At 52.7% G+C, this 20,636-nt stretch overlaps 1 protein-coding gene across 1 annotated transcript in view; it reads right to left on the bottom strand.

The window, feature by feature from the left end:
- PDE10A (phosphodiesterase 10A) overlaps positions 1 to 11,819 on the bottom strand; it is a 581,099-nt gene extending 569,280 nt beyond the window's left edge. The window contains exon 1 of the mRNA XM_042253703.2: positions 11,239 to 11,819. The gene's annotated coding sequence lies outside the window, so the exon portion shown is untranslated. The remainder of the gene's footprint in view (positions 1 to 11,238) is intronic.
- Positions 11,820 to 20,636: the final 8,817 nt, after the last annotated feature.

Genomic DNA, 20,636 nt, shown 5'->3' on the forward strand with positions numbered 1-20,636 from the left:
TGGGGGAACATGTGATGTGGCCAAAGACAGCTTACGGTCAGGGTTTGGAATTGAGAGATTTACCCTGAATAGCACTGCAGCCTCGAAATTAAAAGATGCTTGCTCCTTGGAAGGAAAGCTATGACAAACCTAGACAGTGTGTTAAAAAGCAGAGACATCACTTTGTTGACAAAAGTTTGTATAGTCAAAACTATGATTTTCCAGTAGTCATGTACAGGTGTGAGAGTTGGACAATAAGGAAGGCTGAGCACCGAAGAATTGATGCTTTTGAATTGTGGTGCTGGACAAGACTCTTGGGAATCCCTCAGGCAGCAGGAAGATCAAACCAGTCAATCCTAATAGAAATCAACCCTGAATATTCATTGGAAGGACTGATGCTGCAGCTCCAATCCTTTGGCCACCTGATGTGAAGAGCTGACTCATTGGAAAAGACCCCGATGCTGGGAAAGAGTGAAGGCAGGAGGAGAAGGGGACGACAGAGGATGAGGTGGTTGAATGTCATCACTGGCACAATGGACATGAATTTGAGCAAACTCCAGGCATAGTGAGGGACAGGGAAGCCTGGCGTGCTGCAGTCCATGGGATCGCAAAGAGTCAGACACGACTTAGCGACTGAACAACAACAACAACAACCTAGAGATACTCAGCAGTCCTAAAAATAGTCTCCGACACAAGACCTCACGGGCTCACCTGGGTCTGGCAGCTACTTCCGCACCTCAGGTCTGCTCCACGTCGGCCCAGAGAGAGACTCAGGCCCTTCACTGGCTCCCATTTATGAGTGAGATGGTGAAGAAATCCATAGACTTACCGAAGACTTGAGGACACGCAGAGCATTCCAGCTTCCAGCAGCCACCAACCGCCAGCCCCCGGCGGCCCCTGGGCTCTGCGTTCACTGAGAGCCAGCCCTTGGCGACTCCCTGGCCTGTGTGTCCACCGAGCACCAGCCCCCAGCGGCCCCCAGGCTCTTCGTCCACCAAGCGCCAGCCCCTGGCGGACCCTGGCCTCTGTGTCCACCGAGGGCCAGCTTCCGGCAGCCCCCTGGCCTCTGCGTCCACTGAGCACCAGCCCCCAGTGGCCCCATGGCCTCTGTGCCCACGTCACCTGCCCCACAGTAGGGCTCCTGCTCTGAGTTGGGGCCTTCACCCTGCTTTCTGCTCCCTCTCACATTCTCTTTCCTTTACACTCAGGGACTCTCCCTTTTGCTGGAGCAACCAAAACTCTTGCTCCCGAGGCGCCAGGGTCTCACCTCTCTCTGTTGCTGTGCATCAGAGTATTTTTCCAAACCAAGAACATTCCTTTCCTGAGAGATGTTCTATAGCTCAATGTTAAGATGACTGAAAGCTGTCTGCCAGCTACAGCACCTGTTATTTAAATATGGCTTTATTATTGCAGGGCAGGGGGTGGCATAAAGTCACATTTGCCCCTTTCCCCTTCTATTTCACAGTTAGCCCAGGCAAGCCCCAGATAAGGCAAGCAAATGATAGTCTTGATGTAGAAAAAGGAGTCAGAAATCAAAATCATGACAGCTCAAGGTTAGTCTGGGGAAAAAAACAAGGCCCTCCTGGTTATTCTTCCCTTCTTAAAGTGAAGTTATGGACCTTCCTAGGCAGAGATTCCTGTCAGGCAATCCTTCCCCAAACAGAAGTAATAGGATCTTCCTTGTGAGCAACTTCACTCAAGACTCTATACCCAGGGGATATTTCATCTTTATTCTCAACACCTCCTCCTTCAGAGTCAGCAATGCAAGCACAATTTACTATTTAAATGAATAAGAATCAAATTCAACATCCATGGTAGGTAGGAATAACTATTTCTATGAATCAAAATTCTGTATAGACTTTTACTATGAAGAATAAGATCTAGTCCACTTATCAAGATCCTATATCTGGATTGCAAATATTGCCATGTTAAAGTGTGTGGAATACATTAGGGATTTCTCTCATGGATATAACGTTTATAACATTCAGAGATAGTTCAGTTCAGTTCAGTCGCTCAGTCATGTCCGACTCTTTGCAACCCCATGAACCACAGCACGCCAGTCCTCCCTGTCTGTCCATCACCAGTTCCCAGAGTTTGCTCAAACCCATGTCCATCGAGTTGATGATGCCATCCAACCATCTCATCCAACCAGGTGATCCAGCTCAACCTCACTAGTGACAGGGCCAGTTGGCAGGATCGCGTGTCCTCTGATGTGACATGCAGTGTCACCTGGGCAGTGAGGATCCTTGTCCAAGACAGTTAACCTGACTCTGATCATCAGGGGACGTCAGGTGAAACCAAACTGGCAATCCCTAAAAGACGGCTGACCTGGACTCTTCACAACTGTCAACGTCATGGAGCGCCTCTAGATTAAAGACAGCGTGACAACTAAATGCCACACGCGATTCTTGACAGAGTCCTAGATCGAGAGGGAAGAACACAGACTATTATTGGGGGAATTTGAACATGTGCTCCCACTAGATAATAGTCTATCAATGCTTAAGCATCCTCAGTGTGGTTGCTGGATTGTGGTCATTTAGGAGAATGCCTTGCTCTTAGAAAATAAATCTGGAGTCTAAGTCATCACAATGTCTGCAAATAACTCTCAAGTGGTTCAGCCAAAAATAATAATCCTCCCACGAGAAAGAAGAGAAAGGGAAAGAGGAGACGACAGCATAGCCAAAGTTTGTCCTAGCCCCTCAGGAGTGAGGTGAACCCCCCTCATCTGAAATTTGGTTTGGATGTCCAGACCGGTGATCCCACACAAGCATCAAGAGAGTGTGGGAAAGTCTGCTCTCCCATAATGAGGCTTCGCTAGGGGAGAGGGGCAGACTTCTGAAAATGTGTCTGAAAGTGGCCTGGGAGCCAGCACGTGTGGGTTTCACTGCGGTTCCAGGCGGTGCAGGGTTTGGAGCTCTTGTGGACTGAGTCCCCACTGGCACCAAGGGAAGGACCACGTGGGCTGTCGGATCAGCTGGCCTAGGTTTGGAGCAGACGGGAAGCTGGGTGGTGGTATCTGAAAGCTGTCTGCAGGGAACCATCAGAAATGGAGTCCAATGTTGTATCACATTGTCACACTGGTGCCACAGGTGAAGGGGAGAGGGCCTCTCAGGCATTGCATGAGTCCTATCGTTTTTCTGTCGATAAAACCCTTTTCAAGATAGAAAGCGGGAGAAGAGAAGCTGTTCCTACTTCCCTCTCATTAGTCCAAGGCATTAATGTCTTAAAATTCATGTAGTCGTAAGGACAACTATTTTTATAAATATGCAACACTGTTTTAATCATCTGTGTGTGCTTAATCTCAAAGCCAATGTTCTTTCACAAATGAAAGATTTTATAGCTCAGTATAAATATTCCTCCTTATCTCTAGCCATTTACAAGTAGAATTATCATGGTCACTATTAAATAGAATACTCAACACTTTAAGTGGCCTGAGTTACAAAAACATTGGTCGTTTCACTTAAGAAACCCAGTGCCTACTGTGTCACATGTACTATATCAAGGGCAAGACAGGAATTATCCGTTCTAGACGAAGCCTTCTGTAAACACACCAGCTAAGACACTGCCCCTGCCCTTTGCGAGTTTATACTCTGTCAATATTTAAGAATCTCAAAGTATACAAAATGCACAAAAGTCATGAAACCCAGACACATCACTGCAGTCATGAGAGAATTCAAGAGCAAGGCTTACACCGACCAGGGTTCCCATGGGTCACCTCAGGAAGCGCATTCATGTCCTATTTTCTAATAACGCGCACGCTAAACGGCACGGCTCGCTCTCTGTTCTTGCATGAATTTACAGCAAAATCGAAACCCTGCGCCTGCTGACAGTAGCTGGCAGGGACAGAACGCGGTACCATATCCGCATTTGCTCCAAGCAGGACGCTGGAAAAGAAACACTGGCCCATAAATCCTGAACCTCATCACAGTTACAGTCACCTCACATCTAGTACTGCTCGGACCTCAAATATTCTATCCCACTGATTGACTCGAGGAGCGTGCTTATATTTGCTAATCACTCCGATTTCGCGTCCCTGAAGTAGAATCTCCACAGTGAGAGTAGATCGAGCTGCACAGGAAAACTGGGGCAGCTGTGGGCAAACAGGCCTTTGGTGGAGTTCTGGTGGTTGTCACCTCTTTGACCCCACTTCTGTATCTGGAAATTTACCAGCAGGTACATTCACGTGCGTGTGTGTGTGTGCATGCATGCACGCTTAGTCGTGTCCGACTCTTTGTGACCCCATGGACTACAGCTACCAGGCTTCTCTGTCCATGGATTTTTCCAGGCAAGAATACTGGAGTGGGTGCCATTTCCAACTCCAGGGGATCTTCCCCACCCAGCGACCTAACCTGCATCTCTTGAGTCTCCAGCACTGACAGGCAGATTCTTTGCCATTGACGTTCTTTACCTGGGAGACCCCAAGACTCATTCACACTTGTGCTCAAAAAATACAACGTAGTTGTCTGTTATAACATTCTTTATAAAAACGAAAGACTAGTAATCCCACAAGAATTCAATTAATGGCTCAGTGGGAAAGAATCCACCTGCCAACGCAGGAGACACAAGAGCTTCAGGTTAGGTCGATTTGGTGGGGAAGATCCCCTGGAGTAGGAAATAGCAACCCACTCCACTTCTTGCCTGGAAAATCCCACGGACAGAGGAACCTGGCGGGCTATAGTCCATGAGGTCACGAAGAATCAGACGCTGAGCATCACTGCAGAAATGCCTGTTACACTGTGCTGCGGAATCTGCACAGACGATAAAAACCAAGCAGATCCGTATATGGCGGCAAATTTCCAATACGAGGGTAAGTGAACAAAGAAAGACTGGGGAAGAGTCAACACTGAATGCCTGCGTTTGTCTCAGGAAGGGGTATCAAGTAGGCACCCCGGTACAGTTGACCCCTGAGCAATGGCACGAGTTCACTTCTACACAGACTTTTTCCAGTAAATACAAACAGGATCACATGACCCACAGTTGGTGGATCTGCACTTGCTGAGCCAAAGATGGGGAGGGCTGACTATGGGGCTTGAGCGTTCCTGGATTTTGGTATCCGCGGTGAGTTCTGGCACCAATACCTCGAGGATATTAAAGGACGGCTGTATACAGCCAGAATGCTGGTCAGTGACATAACAACCTGGTCACATTGGTGACCTTTGGGAAAGGCTAGTGGGGTTAGGGGAGGATAGACATATTTTGCCTCTTATTCTTTATACCCTCATGTGATATTTACCATTCTTACCGTGTGTGTATACATGTATGTATGTCTGTGTGTACACGTGTACATAATATGGCGAGAGTGACAGCTGTGACTGCTATGCCATGCTCATCAGGAAGAAATGGGAAAGCTGAAGAGCTCTTAACAACCATCTCACATCACGGTTGAGCAGCTTTCCTCCCCCTAACAAGGTGAAGATAACTCCGGGTTAGCTGAGAAGCCGAGGTCCCACTTACAGGGTTAAGGCCCATCGTGGAAGCATCTCCTTGTGGCTCTCGCCTCTATTTATCTGCAGTCCTGTGTCTGCACTGGTAGGAAGGGGAGAAGGGGTGTCTGTGGTGAAAGGGAGGGGCTGGCGAACCAGTGCCTCGATGGAACTGCTTGCACGGCGAAGAGCTGCCGCGAAATCGTAGACGAGAAGGTGCCCTCTGTTCACACCCCACCAGAGTGCCTGGTGGTTCTGGAAAGAATGGAAAGAGAGCATTGCGCCAGCCACCAGCCTGCCCAAACTGTGCAGATTTTAAATGACTTCCCTTCCCCAGCCTTTTGGGTCAGTAAGAACCGCTGTTCATCTTCTTCGTGAGCTAGACTTTAAGCTTGGAGGTCAGTTATGGTTTAACCCACTTGCTTCTTCATGCAATCCTATTCAAAGTCTTGGAAACTGGACCCCCCAGGTCATCTGGTTCAACCTTCTGAGGCTACAGATGCAGGAACAGGGGACAGCAAGTCTCCTCAGACACACGGGACTCCCTTTCTGGCGCACGGGTGAAGGCTCCACCTGGATGCCACACTGTGTATCCCTGTCCTTCTTTCCCCCTGAGCTCCCCTCCTCCCGCCACCATCTTTGGCACATCGCAGGGCAACCTGGCCTTTCTGATGGGAGCCAGAGAAACTAAGGAGAGAATCAAAAAACCAAGCACCTGGACAATAACTCTATTTGATTCTGCAGAATGTGTGCTTGTGAGATTTTCTTTAGCATCAGTTTCTTCCAGGGGTCATGCCCTCTCTTTCACATTCATGACTGTAAACCACTCTTCAAGAGATCTTCCATAATAATAAAAATCTAATCAGTTGTTCTTTAAAATAAAAAAATTAATCCATTAATCTGTTAGGAAAAAAATCACTTCAGCTGACTTTAGGGGGTCGTGTAGATGCAGTCAGCTTAGAACCTAGAGCTCAGCCTTAACTGGTTTCGTGCATGCTCAGTTGCTCAGTCGTGTCCGACTCTTCGAGACCCCATGAACTGTAGCCCACCAGGCTCCTCTGTCCATGGGATTCTCCAGGCAAGGAGACTGGAGAGGGTTGTCATTTCCTCCTCCAGGAGATCTTCTCAGCCCAGGGATGGAACCCACGTCTCCTGTGGCTCCTGCACTGGCAGGCAGGTTCTTTACCACTGAGCCGCCCGGGAAGCCCAACTGCTGCAATGCTGTGTGAGTCAAAGTTTCTGTGTAAATAAGAATTCCTTGAAAAGGCACCATCTGAAGAGAATTGGTGATGGACAGGGAGGCCTGGCGTGCTGCGATTCATGGGGTTGCAAAGAGTCGGACACGACTGAGCGACTGAACTGAAGAGAATGAAAAAAATAGAAGTATCTCCTTAAGGGGTAAGACCAATAAACATAATTATTCGGTGTTTCCACCATAGCCTCATCCCATGCGGTGTTTGACATATAGCCCCCATCATCTTCACGGCCAGCTGAAACTCTAACACACGCTCGTGTCTACGTTCAAAGCCACAAAGGGCAGTAGAAACAAAACGGAAATCGTGGCTGCCACTGCAGATCTGCACACCAAGTTCCTCTAAGCTGTGAAGGCAAAACCTTTGCATGTTTAACATTGCATGCAAATTCCTCCCATCAATAGAGTGAACTTTTTGGTCAGAGAAGTTGGAGCCACAAGAGAACCATATTCTGACCATCGTCACGATTTTACACACACACACCAGATGACTTCAATGGACAGCCAAAGAAATGCTCAGCCCAACTAGCACAGGGCACTTCACTTGCCACTCGCTCCAGATGAACAAATAGGTCAGAGAGAAAAAGGGAACCATCCATGTGTGTTCACAACGACCCATTCACCATCTTCATTCATCCCATAAGGAATCTCTAGGAGAGAAACTAGAAACAAGATAGGGGCCGTCACAGGAAACCCCTGCCTGGGGCCTGAGTGGAGACCCACCCTCCTGACTGGGCGCAGGCTGGCAGGACGTGGAAAGGAGCAACGGTTTTCTGTCCTTCTGTTCAAAGTTCCCCCTCCACTCTCTCCAGGCAGCCTGCCTGCTTATCAGCTGTTTAAAACTTTAAACCGAGCCAACCTGCTGACAGGCGGTCTTGAAATCAGTGGCTCCCTCTGAAACTTAATTTCCAATTGCCTTAATCTAATACATGCCATAATGTGCTTTCAGTGGTTGAAATGAACAAGCGCATCAGCCTTCCAAGTTGTCGGAACTCAGAAGACAGCCCTCCTGATATCCCAGGTCAGCACCTTTCTCTGCTGTTTGGTGCGTGGGTTGTCAAGCTTGGCTGAAAGACTCAGAGGGAAAACACCAACCTTGAGCTGGAGAGGAGGTAAGACCCAGATCCTCAGCCACGCGCGAGAGTCCCTGCTCATTCAGCGCAAGTGCAGAGCCACCTGCCACTCAGACCCAGGTCTCCACCTGGCCTCCCGTCTCCTGTGGTCCAGGTACCCACAGCCCTACTGCCGTAAACGTAGAGATGGTCGCCACTGCATTCGGTGAGCATCACTGGTACCACTTCCCAAGTGAATGCATTCACCCTCCTGTGATATCTGAGTATTCACACACTTCATGGTTTCTACAGTTACGTATTTATAGGCAATTATCCAGTACCAATTTTATATGCCAAAGCAAAGGCTACAGTAAAAACATTAGACAGTTCCAAGTTTGAACAAAGCCCATCTATACAGCAAGTCACTTCAAAATTATGATAACCTCTGAATACCACAGATACAGGTACTTACTACTGCCCATCATGGCTTGCAAAATATACTCGGCCGGGTCCTACCACACTCGGGCATGTGGGATTTTTCTTACTGTTGGTGCAAGACCTCCAGCATGTAGCTTTTAAATTCTAATACCACACAATTCCACCAAGAGGACGATAAATGTTTGTTAAAATAGTGTTCTTATTGCTTTTTATAACTGGCAGCTAGGCATTCACTAATTCTTAAAAAATGGCATAAAAATGTAAACAGGTTGTTAGTTACCAGGATGATCACGTCAGTTCCCATAGGCTTCACCAGTTGCTTAAGCAAGGGAACACGGTATGCACCTTTGAGAGCAACCTCAGGCCAACACTAAATGCTGAGTATGGGACTGATGAATCTGTCAGACACCCGTGGTGATACAGAGTCGTTCTCCCCAAAAGTGGAAAAATACCGACCAGTCATTGCAATAGCTGAATGTCTTACCGAATGCCATGTTTGCAGCAAGATGAATGGACGAAAGGTACTGACTTCTGCTCTCAGATGGTAACTGAGCCAAGAAAGTCAAAACACGGGCAGACACTGAGCTGCAACCTCTTCTGGGGTGAGTGGCTGGCTTTGCTCACATCTGCTTCCCTTAAATCCCACTGCTAGGGGACAGCCAGGTCTGAACCTTGGCTTTAGAACGCACATGAACCACATACAGTGCTGAGTGGACACACACATCCAGGCTCTGTGAGCAGCCAGGACTTGGGTGACTTTGTGTCTCTCATGACGTCAAAGGAGAAGAGCCATGGGCTCCATCTTGAGACACACACCCAGTCCCCGGGTGCCTGGCCCTGCCCCGACGCCGAGCAGCACCAACCAGGAGCCCTTGCGCATTGCCCACATGCCCTCTCAGCTCCTCGTCCACAGCTCCACCAGCAGCCAAACACCTGCCTCTGGTTCCTATTTCCTTTGTATTTTAGCCTACAGCCCAGAAAAGAGCTTGCCTGGCTCACTTGGGCCTACCTTTAACCAGACTCAGACTGCTTTCAGTGAAATAAAAGGTGTCTGTTTGGGTTCCTTTCATGTGGCAGTCGGATATCCAAGTACTACTCTGGCTTCCCTAGGAAATTCCCCACCTTCACTTTTTCATGGGTCTGATTCCAGGCCAAGGGTCCCCTGGCTGCTGGCACCTCCAGCATCTCCCCTTGAGATCACAGCCCAGCACTGGATTGGCCTCAGACCTCCCCTCCAACTTGGGGAGCTTGCATAGGGAGGTCTGGCTGAGCAGGGGCTCAGGATTCAACATGACGCAGCCCTGAGCATCCTCCGACCAGAGCAGCCTGGGAGAAAGCAGCAGCCCTCCCCAGGGCCCTCGGCAGCCCCCAGACACCCCGGCACCCCGCCCTGCAGACGCAGGTGTCCTGCACAAGACGTCAGTGCAGGCCACACATCTGTGGGGCGGCTTGTCACCCCCAGGGCCCTGACGGCCAGGCAGCTGGGGGAATGGGAGGGGGGAATGGCCAGCAACCTCGGGGCCCAAACTCCTCCCGCCCCCTCTCCACCCCCCACACAGAGTTTCCAAGTTCAGGCAAAGGTGGGTCCTCAGTGTGGGCCTCATCAGCTCCATCCCAGCCCACCCCCAATTTCCCGGAGACACATGCAAAATCCCATCTGTGGGGTGGGGGGGAAAGTGGGCTCAAGTTGCTCCGACAAGGCAGCTGCTGTGGAGGAAGGCTGGAACATTCCTGCAGAGGTTCTCAACTCCCAAACCTCCCTGGCTGGCTCCTTCCCGTGCCTCCCCCCCCCTCCCCCTACCTTGCTCCTCGCAGCCGCCCTCAAACCAGGCCGTGGGTTCCTCCTCCGGGAGCTGGGGCTCGCCTCCACCCTCCAGGGCTTTGCGCTTCTTCGACATCTCTGCCGGGGCTGGGGCTCTGGGGTGCTCTTTCCCCACCCCCAGCCTCCCCCCTCACAACCTCAGAGAGGAGAGTGAAGGTGGGGTTAGCTGGAGGGGAGGGAGCCGGGAAGAGGGCTGGGGGGACGGCTGCCGGAGGAGGGAAGGCACTTCGGAGGAGCAGGAAGGCTGCCGGAGGCAGGGACCTGGCGGGCAGGCGGGCACTGAGATCCTACGAGCGGTTCCTGCAGACCTACGTCTAGGGGGCTGTGTGCTCTCTCTCTCCGTCTCTCTCTCCCTGCCTCTCTCTCTCTTCCCCTCTCCCTCTCTCCTTCCTCTCTTTCCTTCCCCTGGAAGGGTAAGCCCAGAGGAAAAAGAGACCCAACAAAATCGGGGAGAGGAGGTTCCTGGCCTCTTGGCCGGTTTCTTTCTGATGTAGGAGAGGGTGGGTGGGTGGGCGCCGGTACCAGGACTGCTGGCCCTGCCTGGGAAGAACTGAGGACCTGGGCAGTGGGGTGGGGGTGTCTGTGGCGTTGGGGAGGAAGTATTTGCAGAGGACTGCAAGGAGAACTGGGTGGAAGGAAGGAAGGAAGAGGCTGCAGGATGCCAAAAAAGTGATGCCTTCGGGTGCTAGGGGCACAGACCCCCTCCTTGGCCGTGACATCATCTGGGCTTTTGCAAAAGGGGCTGGGGGAGGTGGGAAGGTGGCGGGTGGGCCCGGGAGAGTGGCGGCAGAGCCCAGAGGCAGAAAGGGGAGGGGGTCTTGTCCCCCTTCAGAACCCGGGAGCCAGGAGGGTGGGGGCCGACTCCCGAGGCCCTCTGGGACCCAGGCTCGCAGCGCGGCCTTTTGCAGCTGGAGGGCAGCCTTCCCCAGAACTTGGAGCTGGGAGCGCCGGCTGGGCGAGGCTGGAGTCACTGGAGTTGGCTGCGGACCCCCTCACCTCCTCTGCCACCCCTCCAGGCTTCTGGTTTTACCCACTTGGGTCTCTTCTTTTTAATCACTTCCCCTCAACATCCCTTCCTCAAGAGAGTCATGTCCCCAGACCACACACACACACACACACACACACACACACACACACACACACATGCACTTCCTTATTGCCCAGAGGGATGAGGGAAATGATAACTTTTTTTTGACATAGGGAAAAGGTTAGATTCTAGTTTTTCCAGACTCCCAAGGGTTAAGTAATAGGTAAAAGCAAGAGTCCACTTACCCGCCAAAGTATGCGAAGCACCTATCTGCTTTCCACTTCAACTTCACACATTTAAAAGAAAGAGGAGCAGCAAAGAAGGGGGGGTGGGAAGCAGGCGAGCCAGGAGCCGGGTGGGTCCGAGGCTCCATTGAGAACTGCGCAGAACAAGTTGCCCGTGAGCCCGGGTGGCCCGAGTTCACGACCTCTCCAAGAACACTCGCTCCGGCTCCGCTCCGCAGGCACGCCCCAAAGGCTTGGGGCAGTCCTCATTTCGCGCTGGTCATCTCGGAAAAGGGGGGAGACAACTCTAAGCCGAGGGGGTCTTTCCTCTTGCCCTCTTGTCCTTCTGGGGGGTCTCCAGGAAAGCCTCGCCCAGGCGCCAAGGAAGACCGGTCCATCTCAGCTCACCCTCCTTGCGGCCGCAACTTTGGACCGCACACCTATAGGGAACACGGGTGCGAAGGTGCGTGCGTGTCTGAGTGTGCGTGTGTGCGAGTGCGCGAGTGTGCCCGCCCGTGTGCCCGCGCGCACCGGGCTGTGGGTGCATGTGCTTGTCGGGAACGGCGCTCCCCGGCTGCCTGGAACTTGGATAGTTTTCCTTTAAGCCGGAGCTGCGGCTCGGACACCCCCCCTCGCGTCCAACAGGAGGCGATGACGTCTGTAGCCTCGTTGCCAGCCAGTCCCCAGGCTGCCGCTGCCGTTCATTGACAGGAGCGGGCGCTCCGACGTCAGCAGCCGGACCTTTGGCAAAGCCGCTCCGGCAGGAGACGGCTCCCACCCCCGCACCTGCCAGCCCGCCCGGGGCGGGGAGGGGATGAAATCAAAGTCTCTGGGGAGGGGCCCGGGGAGGCGCTGGGGCTGTGGGGGTTGGGGGTGGGGGACTCCGATCTGCCTCCTTTGTCCTGGAGCCCCGGAGTTTATAAATAGTGCTGTCTCCGGCCAGACTCGCAGCGCGCCCCCCCCCCTCCACCTCCTGACCGCGCACCCCGCAGCGCCCCCGCCCCTGCCCGGCTCGCGCGGCCCGGAGGGAGGAGGGGAGAGGGCGGGGAAGCGGGGAGTGGAAATAGACGTTGCTTCGCTTCCCTCTTCCCCATTCATAGATTCGATTTGAGTCTTTGGGCGGCCGCTCTGCTCCGCGAGCCGCAGTGAATGGAAGCGTGCCCGCGCGCGGGGACCACTGGGCGCGCGGGATGCTGCCCTCGCTGGGGGCGCTCCTCCTGCGCGGAACCCGCGCCCTCTCCTAGGTGCGGGTGGGTGGACTCCCCAACGGCCACCTTGGAGGGACCGAGAGCCTGGCCTCCCACCCGGGGGTTCTTGTTACTGCTCCTGCAGTGCTGGAAGGCCAAACGCAGAGCGAGCTGCGCTCAGCCGCGGAGAGCCAGGACGCGCAGGCAACCAGGCCCAGTCCGGGGCGACCGAGATCGTAGCCACAGCGATGGGAGCGGCCAGGAGGCGCGGGACAGTGGCCGAAGCCACGGGCATCACCTCCCTCTGCTCAGCCTGGGCGGCACAAGCCGGCGCCCTCTGGGTTCCAGAACCCCAGGGCGCAGGGGTGCGGGCTGCGGAGGACCGCGCAGCGGTGGGTTCCCACCCTCCCAGCCCAGCTCTCTGGGGATCCGTGGGCTCGCGTCCGCTGCGCGCTGCTGCGGGGAACCAAGGGCTGGCGAGGCCCACGCCGCCGGGGAGTGGGACGCGGCGCCCCCTCCTGGGCCCCCCGACCCCACTTCTCCTCTGGGATCCCACAGTTCTCAGGCGCCCTGCTCATTGCGGGCGCTGGATGGACGCTGGCAAAAGCTGCCATGGGACTCAGAGAGCAGGGTGGCCGAGAGGTCCCGGGCGTCTCTGCTGCCGACGCCCAGCAGCAGGGAGGCTGACCTGCTGACCCTTCTGAGCCAGGTTTGGGTGCCCGCTCCGGGGGGCCCTTCTCCCACCTCAGGCCCTGACCCGGGCCCATCTCCCTGCTAGAGTAACCGCCTTCCCTTTGCGCCGCTTCCCAAGTCCTCTGTTGGGTCGGGCCCACCCCAAGCATGCTGTCCGTCTGTCTCCCATGGGGAAAAAACAAGTCTTGACACATATCCTGTATCCCTCCACCCAGTTTCTCTCCCCTTGACCACTCTGTCTCTGATTTCTCTCCTCTCACTGGCTCTTGAATCCAGGCCTACAGGATGGTCTGAGGAGATCTAATTCAGGGACTTAGCAAAATCAGCTCTGCCTCAGGTCAGAGGTCACCCTGAGTGCTTAGAGCAAAGGTCAGTTCTTAAGCCTCAGCCTTAACTGACTTGCGCACCGTGTTGGACAGAGTCTTGGGTCCCCTTCCCTCCTGTGGACACACCGTCCCCGGCTTCCATCCTGCCTTCCCGCTCATTCCCACTGGGTCACCTTAGCGGAATCTGCGTCTCCCCATTTGCTTGATGCTGGAGTTGCCCGTGGCTCCCTTACCTACTCTGCCATTCGCCTCCTTGCTAGTCTTACTCTGCCTCCAGCTCTTAAGTCCAGTCTCAACCCTGAAGAGTCAGCATTCATATATTCAGCTCAGAGCTCTCCCTGAAATGTTGGGGTTGCCTGTCTCACTCACACCTCTACCTGGGTGTCTAAAAAGCACCAGAAACTCATCAGGACTCACTGGGTTCCTGATTTCACCCTCACCCCAAACCTGCTCTGCCCACAGTTCTTCCCACCTATGTAAAAGGATGTCTCATCCTCACTGTTGCCCTTGGGCCAAAATATTGGGGTACAGTTGACTCCTTCTGTGTTCGCCCCCCACATTCCATCTGTCGGCAGTTGCTGTTCCCTCTACCTTTGGACCTGGACGGGCTCCACGGCCCCCACCGCGCAGCCCAGCTCCACCGCCTCCTGCCTGGGCTGCAGCTCCTGCCCCCGCCTTGCCCGTGAGCCGGTCACGCGGCCATCAGAGCCGGTCAGGATGCACGACCAGGTCTCTGGCGTCTCCCCCACAGTGATGCCGGGTCCCTGCAGCGGCTGGCATCCCTCTCTGGCTCACCCTCTTCCTTCCCCACTCCCTGGTCCCCAGTGCCACTGAACTTTCCTGGAACCCACTCAGAACTCTTCCAGAACCCCCTCAGAATTAGTCCAGAAACCACTAAGAACTTTCCTAGAACCCACTCAGAACTCTTCCAGAACCCCCTCAGAATTAGCCTAGAAAACACTCAGAACCCCCTCAGATCTTTCCTAGAACCTACTCAGAATTCTTCCAGAACCCCTTCAGAGCTTTCCTAGAACCCCCTCAGAACTTTCCTAGAACCCACTCAGAGCCTCCTCAGAACCTTGCTAGAACCCACTTGGAGCTCTTCTAGAACCCCCTCAGAACTTTCTTAGAACCCCCTCAGAACTTTCCTAGAACCCACTCAGAGCTCTTCTAGAACCCCCTCAAAACTTTCCTAGGACCCACTCAGAGCCTCCTCAGAACTTTCGTAGAACCCCCTCAGAACTTTTCTAGAACCCCCTCAGAACTTTCCTAGAACCCACTCAGACCTCTGCAACTGCGGATCCCCTCCAGATCCTCCTACTGAAGACCCTCAAGAAGACCTCTCTTTCTCCTCGCCTCTACTCACGGGCCTCCTCTGAGAAGCCCTGGAGGGCACCTCACCTAGAACTTGCCCTCAGTTCCAGCCCCTGTCCTCGCACAGGAATAGCACTTCTGGCCGCCTCTTCTGCTTTGCTCATTTGCCTTGTTTGTTCTGTCTCACCCTCAGCTGCTAGCTTCTCGAGGACAGGGGGTTTTTGCCTTTGGTTATAATTGCATCAAAAAGTAGACTTGGCCTCAGGGAAGTTCCTCACTCACCATACATTCTGGAGATGCTGGGTTTGCAGGAGAAGGGGATGACAGAGGAGGAGATGGTTGGATGGCATCACTGACTCGATGGACATGAGTTTGGGTAAATTCTGGGAGTTGGTGATGGACAGGGAGGCCTGGCATGCTGTGGTCCATGGGGTCGCAAAGAGTCAGACATGACTGAGCGACTGAACTGAAATGAACTGAACTGAACTAGAAGAAGGTGGGCTTGGAGGCTGGCAGGCGGCCTCCGTCCGTCACAATGGTCCCCAGATCAAACATCCATCTGGGAGGGTGGGAGCCCCTGCCTGAGACCAGTCAGGCCTCTGGGTGACTCAGTTCTCTGCTCAGTCACTTTCTGCTTCTGTCGCTTCTTTCTCTTTTTATCTCCCTGTTGGGTTTTTCTTTCCTGCCAAGCCTTAAGCCTGCTGTGGTCCACACAGAGGTAAAAAGGACCCCGGCTGACCTGAGTCCTCAGAGACCACACTCCTTCCCTTGAGCCCTTTAGGAGTGGGTTTCCACCCTTCTCATCTAGAGAGTAAATGCCCAGTTCCCAAAACTTTAGAATGCCCCCTTGCACACCCAACATTATACTCATTCAGCAACCACTGAGCTTGGGGGCAAAGCTCAGAGGCCCTGGTCTCTGCAGCGACCCCCAGGCACAGGAGAGGCCCCAGTCTCTGCAGCAATCCCCGGGCACAGAAGAGGCCCTGGGGCTGCGGCGTGCCTTCTGCAGGTGGCCTGGCACGCTGTGGGGTGCCCCCCAAGGAGGCCCCCCAGGGCCAGAGGCAGGAGAGGGATTGTTTGGAAGGCCCAGTGCTCCAGTGTCAGGCTGAGGAGTTGAAGCCATATTCTGAAGGCCCTGGTGGGTGGGCTTCGAGAAAGAGGTGGGATGGAGTCCTCTGTGTGCAAGGGAGACAGCTGGAGAGTGGTGGAAAGGAAGCGGGACCAGAGGCAGGGCGAGTGGGCGGCCCAGAGGCTGCTTTCACGGATCCCAAGTTGAAGGAGGGAACCGGGCTGGCCGCGTGGGTGAGAGGAGGGAGGAAGTGAGGATGCCGGAAATAGTTCTGGGTGCTCACGCGATGGCCCATCTTCTGAAGTAGCATCTGAAAACTCAGCCCAGCTGAGCTGAGGATTCCAAAGAGGCTGACGTCAAGGAGCAGGCAGGCTGGCACCACTGGACGCCACAAGCGAGGGCTGAGATCGGTCACCCGCTCTGCACATCCGGAAACCCCATGTCCCCCTGTCACCTGCCAGCCTGAGCAGGTGAGGGGGGCGGGGCTCGGGGGAGGACTCGGGGCAGGCCCGCTTGGTCACCCTGGAAGGGGAGCCTGAGTTTCCCGCTCGCTGGCCACTGCTTCCCCCAAAGGCATCAGATGACGGGACAGGATGTGGATGAGGCCCTTTCGCTGAAACTGCCAAAAGGGGAAATGGACCAGTGATGCGAGTTAGCAAAGGTCGTGGGCTCTGAGGGCAACTCCCCAACTGCAGTCAGGACATCCTGGCTGTGACCTGGCCTTCCCCGGCTCCATCTAGAATAAAAGCCTCGGGGTGGGCGGGCAGGCAGCCTGGGGCTTGTTCTGATACCTGCAAGGCTCAGCTTGAGGGGGCGGGGGCTGCCTCCCTCAGGGACGGTTCATTCATTCCTCCTGATTCTTGGAAAAGCATTTCCAGGTTCTTTTGGTCCCAAGAAGTGAGATCTTTGGATAATTGGGTGTTAATTCTCACTGATTCCAAGAACAGTCTGGGGAAAACAAGCGAAATCAGAGCAGGCTTCCGACCAAGTGGCCTGCTTGGAAAACAGGGGTGAGGACTCTGCTGACCGCCGAGCACAAGCATTTCTGCTCCTGGAAGAACTTCTAAGTTGTGGGAAGTGATTTTTCAAACGGGAACTGTAGACACAGAAAGTCTGAAAGCAGCTTATTTAACACTGTGAATGGGTTAAACAGAGTCTAATCACTGATTCGAAGAGTGGAAGGAACCTTCAATTAAGTAATGAAACTAATCCCCTAGTCCCAAGTGCTGGGCTATGAATGAGGAAAATGAGGGCAAATAATGTAACACCGACAAACAGCAGTGGGCTTGCGGTGGTTTGTTTTCTATTTAAAGGAAGGACAGTATAGCTGTGGACTGTGTTCAGAGTTTTGAACTGATTATATAAATGCAGAAATTTTATCACATCCTGTCTGTTCCATAAGTAGTGTGGTTTAATTATCTTAAATATTTCATCTGTTTAGAAGTCATCACTCACATTTTTTAGTCTTCTATTTGGAAATACTTTCAAATAACAGAAAACTTGAAAGAATGAAAACAGTACAAGGACCTTTCTGATATCCAGACCCTCCTCTGGTGAAGTGTTAGTCATACGCATGGTCTCTAGTTTTCTCATTAGTAAAGCGTGCATTATCTCTTGGCCTTTTACACCTGAAATACTTCAGTGTGCATTTCCTAAGAATAAGGATATTTCCTTATATAAACACAGCACTGTAGCGCTGTATAAACTGTATAAACATACCTGATAAAATACTTTTCCTCACCTCTGTCCATATTCCAGTTTTATCCATTGATCCAATGTCTTTTATTTTACTTTATTTATTTTGCAAGGTAAGTTTTATTTGAGGCAAAATGAGGGCTCTAGCCCGGCAGACAGCATGTCAGGTAGCTCTGAGAAACTACTCCAATCAGGTGGCGGGGTTGGGGGGTGGGGGGGAGGTCAATGTATGTGATTCTGGCGAAGGGGGAGTTGATGCAGTTGAACACTCATCCCTTCATGGTGACACAAGATCCAATGTCTTCTAGACTCGCTCTCTCCTCCAAAGCAGAATGCAGTCTGTTGTTGTAAAGTCAGTAAGCTTCGTCCTACTCTGTGACCCCATGGACTATAGCAAGCCAGGCTTCCCTGTCCTTCACGATCTCCCAGAGTTTGCTCAAACTCATGTCCATCGAGTCAGTGACACCATCCAACCATCTCATCCTCCGTCACCCTCTTCTGTTCCCATCTTCAATCTTTCCCAACATCAGGGTTCTTTCCAATGAGTCAGCTCTTCGCCTCCAGTGGCTGAAGTATTACAGCTTCAGCTTCAGCATCAGTCCATCCAATGAATAGTCAGGGTTGACTTCCTTTGGGATGGACTGGTTGGATCTCCTTGCGGTCCAAGGGATTCTCAAGAGTTTTCTCCAGCCCCACAATTTGAAAGTCTATGGATAAGGATTTCATTGAACTGGCCTTGTCTTAGATTTTTTCACTCTGGACCATTTCTAGAAGCCTTCTTTGTCTTTTACAACATAGACATTTTGGAGGACTGTGGACACCCCCTCCCCTCATTTTACAGTAAACCGTCCATTTCTTGGCGTGAGTCGGTTAGATGTTTCCGCAGGACTGGATTCGGGTGATCTCAGCTGGAACGCTGCCGAGAGGAGGCTGTTTTTCACCAGACTATCGCCTCCAGAGGCCCTGATGTCCACTCGGTTCTCCCTGAGAGTCTGAGTCCTGGCCCAGCTCTTGGCTGACACCTCCACTGTGTCATCACGTGTTTGACCTCATGCTCATGGCTAATAAGCATTCCGGGAAGAGTGGCTAGTATTGTGCTCCTCGTTGAAATCTGCCCCGAGTCTGAGGGTTCTGGCTTGGTCTGCTCCTGCCTGGACGGCTTGTGAACTCAGCACACCCTCTGCATTCACTCGCCAGCCCTGGGGTGGGCGAGAGCCTCCCTTCTCCCTGATTCACACACGCGTGTGTCCGCTTATTTGTGATGTTGTGAGTATTGAAGACTTAGGGACTCACAGATTCCCAGTTCTCATGGTTCATAATTCGTTTCTTTCTTAAGATGTGTTTTATTTGCATATGTAGTTTTGGCCGCACTGGGTCTTCATGGCTGCACGTGGGCTCGCTCTAGCTGTGCTGAGTGGGAGCTGCTGTCTGGTTGTGGTGCCCAGGGCTCTCACTGGGATGGCCTCTCTTGTCGTGGAGCACAGGCTCCAGGCACCTGGGCTCCAGGAGTTGCAGCCCCGGGCTCTAGAGTGCAGGTTCAGTAGTTGAGGCGTGCAGGCTTAGTTGCTTTGCATCATATGGGATCTTCCTGAGCCAGGGACTGAACCCATATCCCTGGCATTGGCAGGAAGACTCTTAACCAGGATATTTGCTCCATGCGTGCTCAGTCATGTTCAACTCTTTGTGACCCCATGGGCTGTAGCCCACCAGGCTCCTCTGTCCATCAGATTTCAAGCAAGAATACTGGACTGGGTAGCCATTCCCTTCTCCAGTGGATCTTCCCCACCAAGGGGTCAAGCCAGCATCTCCTGCGTCTGTTGCATAGGCAGGGGGATCCTTTATCACTGCGCCGCCTGGACCACCAGGGAAGCCCTGTGATTCATCTCTGTATGTGGCTCTTTTGCTCATGTTTGGTCCATAAAGGAATCTGTGAGGGTCCCTGTAAACTGGCTCCTGCACACAGGTCATTGTTTGGTGAACTCTTCCTGACTGTTGGCACAGTAAGATAGTACAGGCTTATCTTGTACCATCCTTGCCTCAGCCTGAAATCAGCCATTTCTTCAAGGAGTGCTGGTCCTTGCTGTGGGATTAGAGACCAAGATCTGGGTACCAGGGCTGCTCACTGCTACTGAGGGTGTCCTTTCTTCTCGGCCCTTGCAGCTGACAGATCTGGGCAGTCAGCACACACCCTATGTACATACACACGCACATAGGCAAACATACATGTGCTCCTGTGTCAGGGTCTTTCCTGAATTTCCCATGTTGTCATATGGTCTTTATCACCGAGATGACCCCCCGCCCCCGCCCCCTCCCAACCACATCAAGGTGTTTAGTCAGTTGCTCAGCTCCACAAGGTGTCTGCAAGCTGGCTTTGCCATCAGTGCTGTCTCCATTGCAAGAAGCAAACTCAAGGAGGTCAGGGTTCCCTGCCTCCCAGCACCTCTCAGAGGACACTGTACCCAGAAGACCTCTAGCCAACCCTGCATTCAGAGTACACTGGTTGGTTCTGTCTTACGTATCCCCTCCCATTTCCTCTCCTTTAAATGAAGGACGACAGGATTCCTTTGTTTCTGTGTCCATTCAGGTTCAGAGGTTTCCCTTTTCCAGGCTCATTGATGTAATTTTATTCTCTGAGCAGGTATGCTCCTAAATTTGCTCCTGAAAGTCAAGACTAAATCTTTGGAGAGAGGGTCCTCCGTCTAAATTCTTTCTACTCTATCTCTGCCCCCAAGCCTGGTTAGAAACCAACTTCACTGTTTCCTAGTTTATCGCAAACCTTTCCTCTGTAAAGGTGAGTGGATATGCTTGTTTTCTTATTTTCTCTTTTTTTTTTTTCTCCACAGAACTTATACTCTTTATGCTCTTGGGCAATTTGCTGTTTGTCATTTGTAACATCTCCTGGAAATCACTCCCTGCTGTTTTTCAATCTTTCTCTCTCCGTTTTTTTAAAACGTTTGTCCGCACTCCAAAGCACTGGGACCTTATTTCCCAGATCAGGGATTGAGTCCGTGCTCCCTGCATCAGAGGAAGTCTTAACCCCTGGACTGCCAGGGAAGTTCCCCTTCCTCAGTTTTTAAAAACAACTCTGATGTATGTATGTCCTATGCTTGGACATTAAGGCAATTTCCAAAACTT

This window comes from Ovis aries, chromosome 8, assembly GCF_016772045.2.
Source record: "Ovis aries strain OAR_USU_Benz2616 breed Rambouillet chromosome 8, ARS-UI_Ramb_v3.0, whole genome shotgun sequence".
Taxonomy (NCBI): Eukaryota; Metazoa; Chordata; class Mammalia; order Artiodactyla; family Bovidae; genus Ovis; species Ovis aries.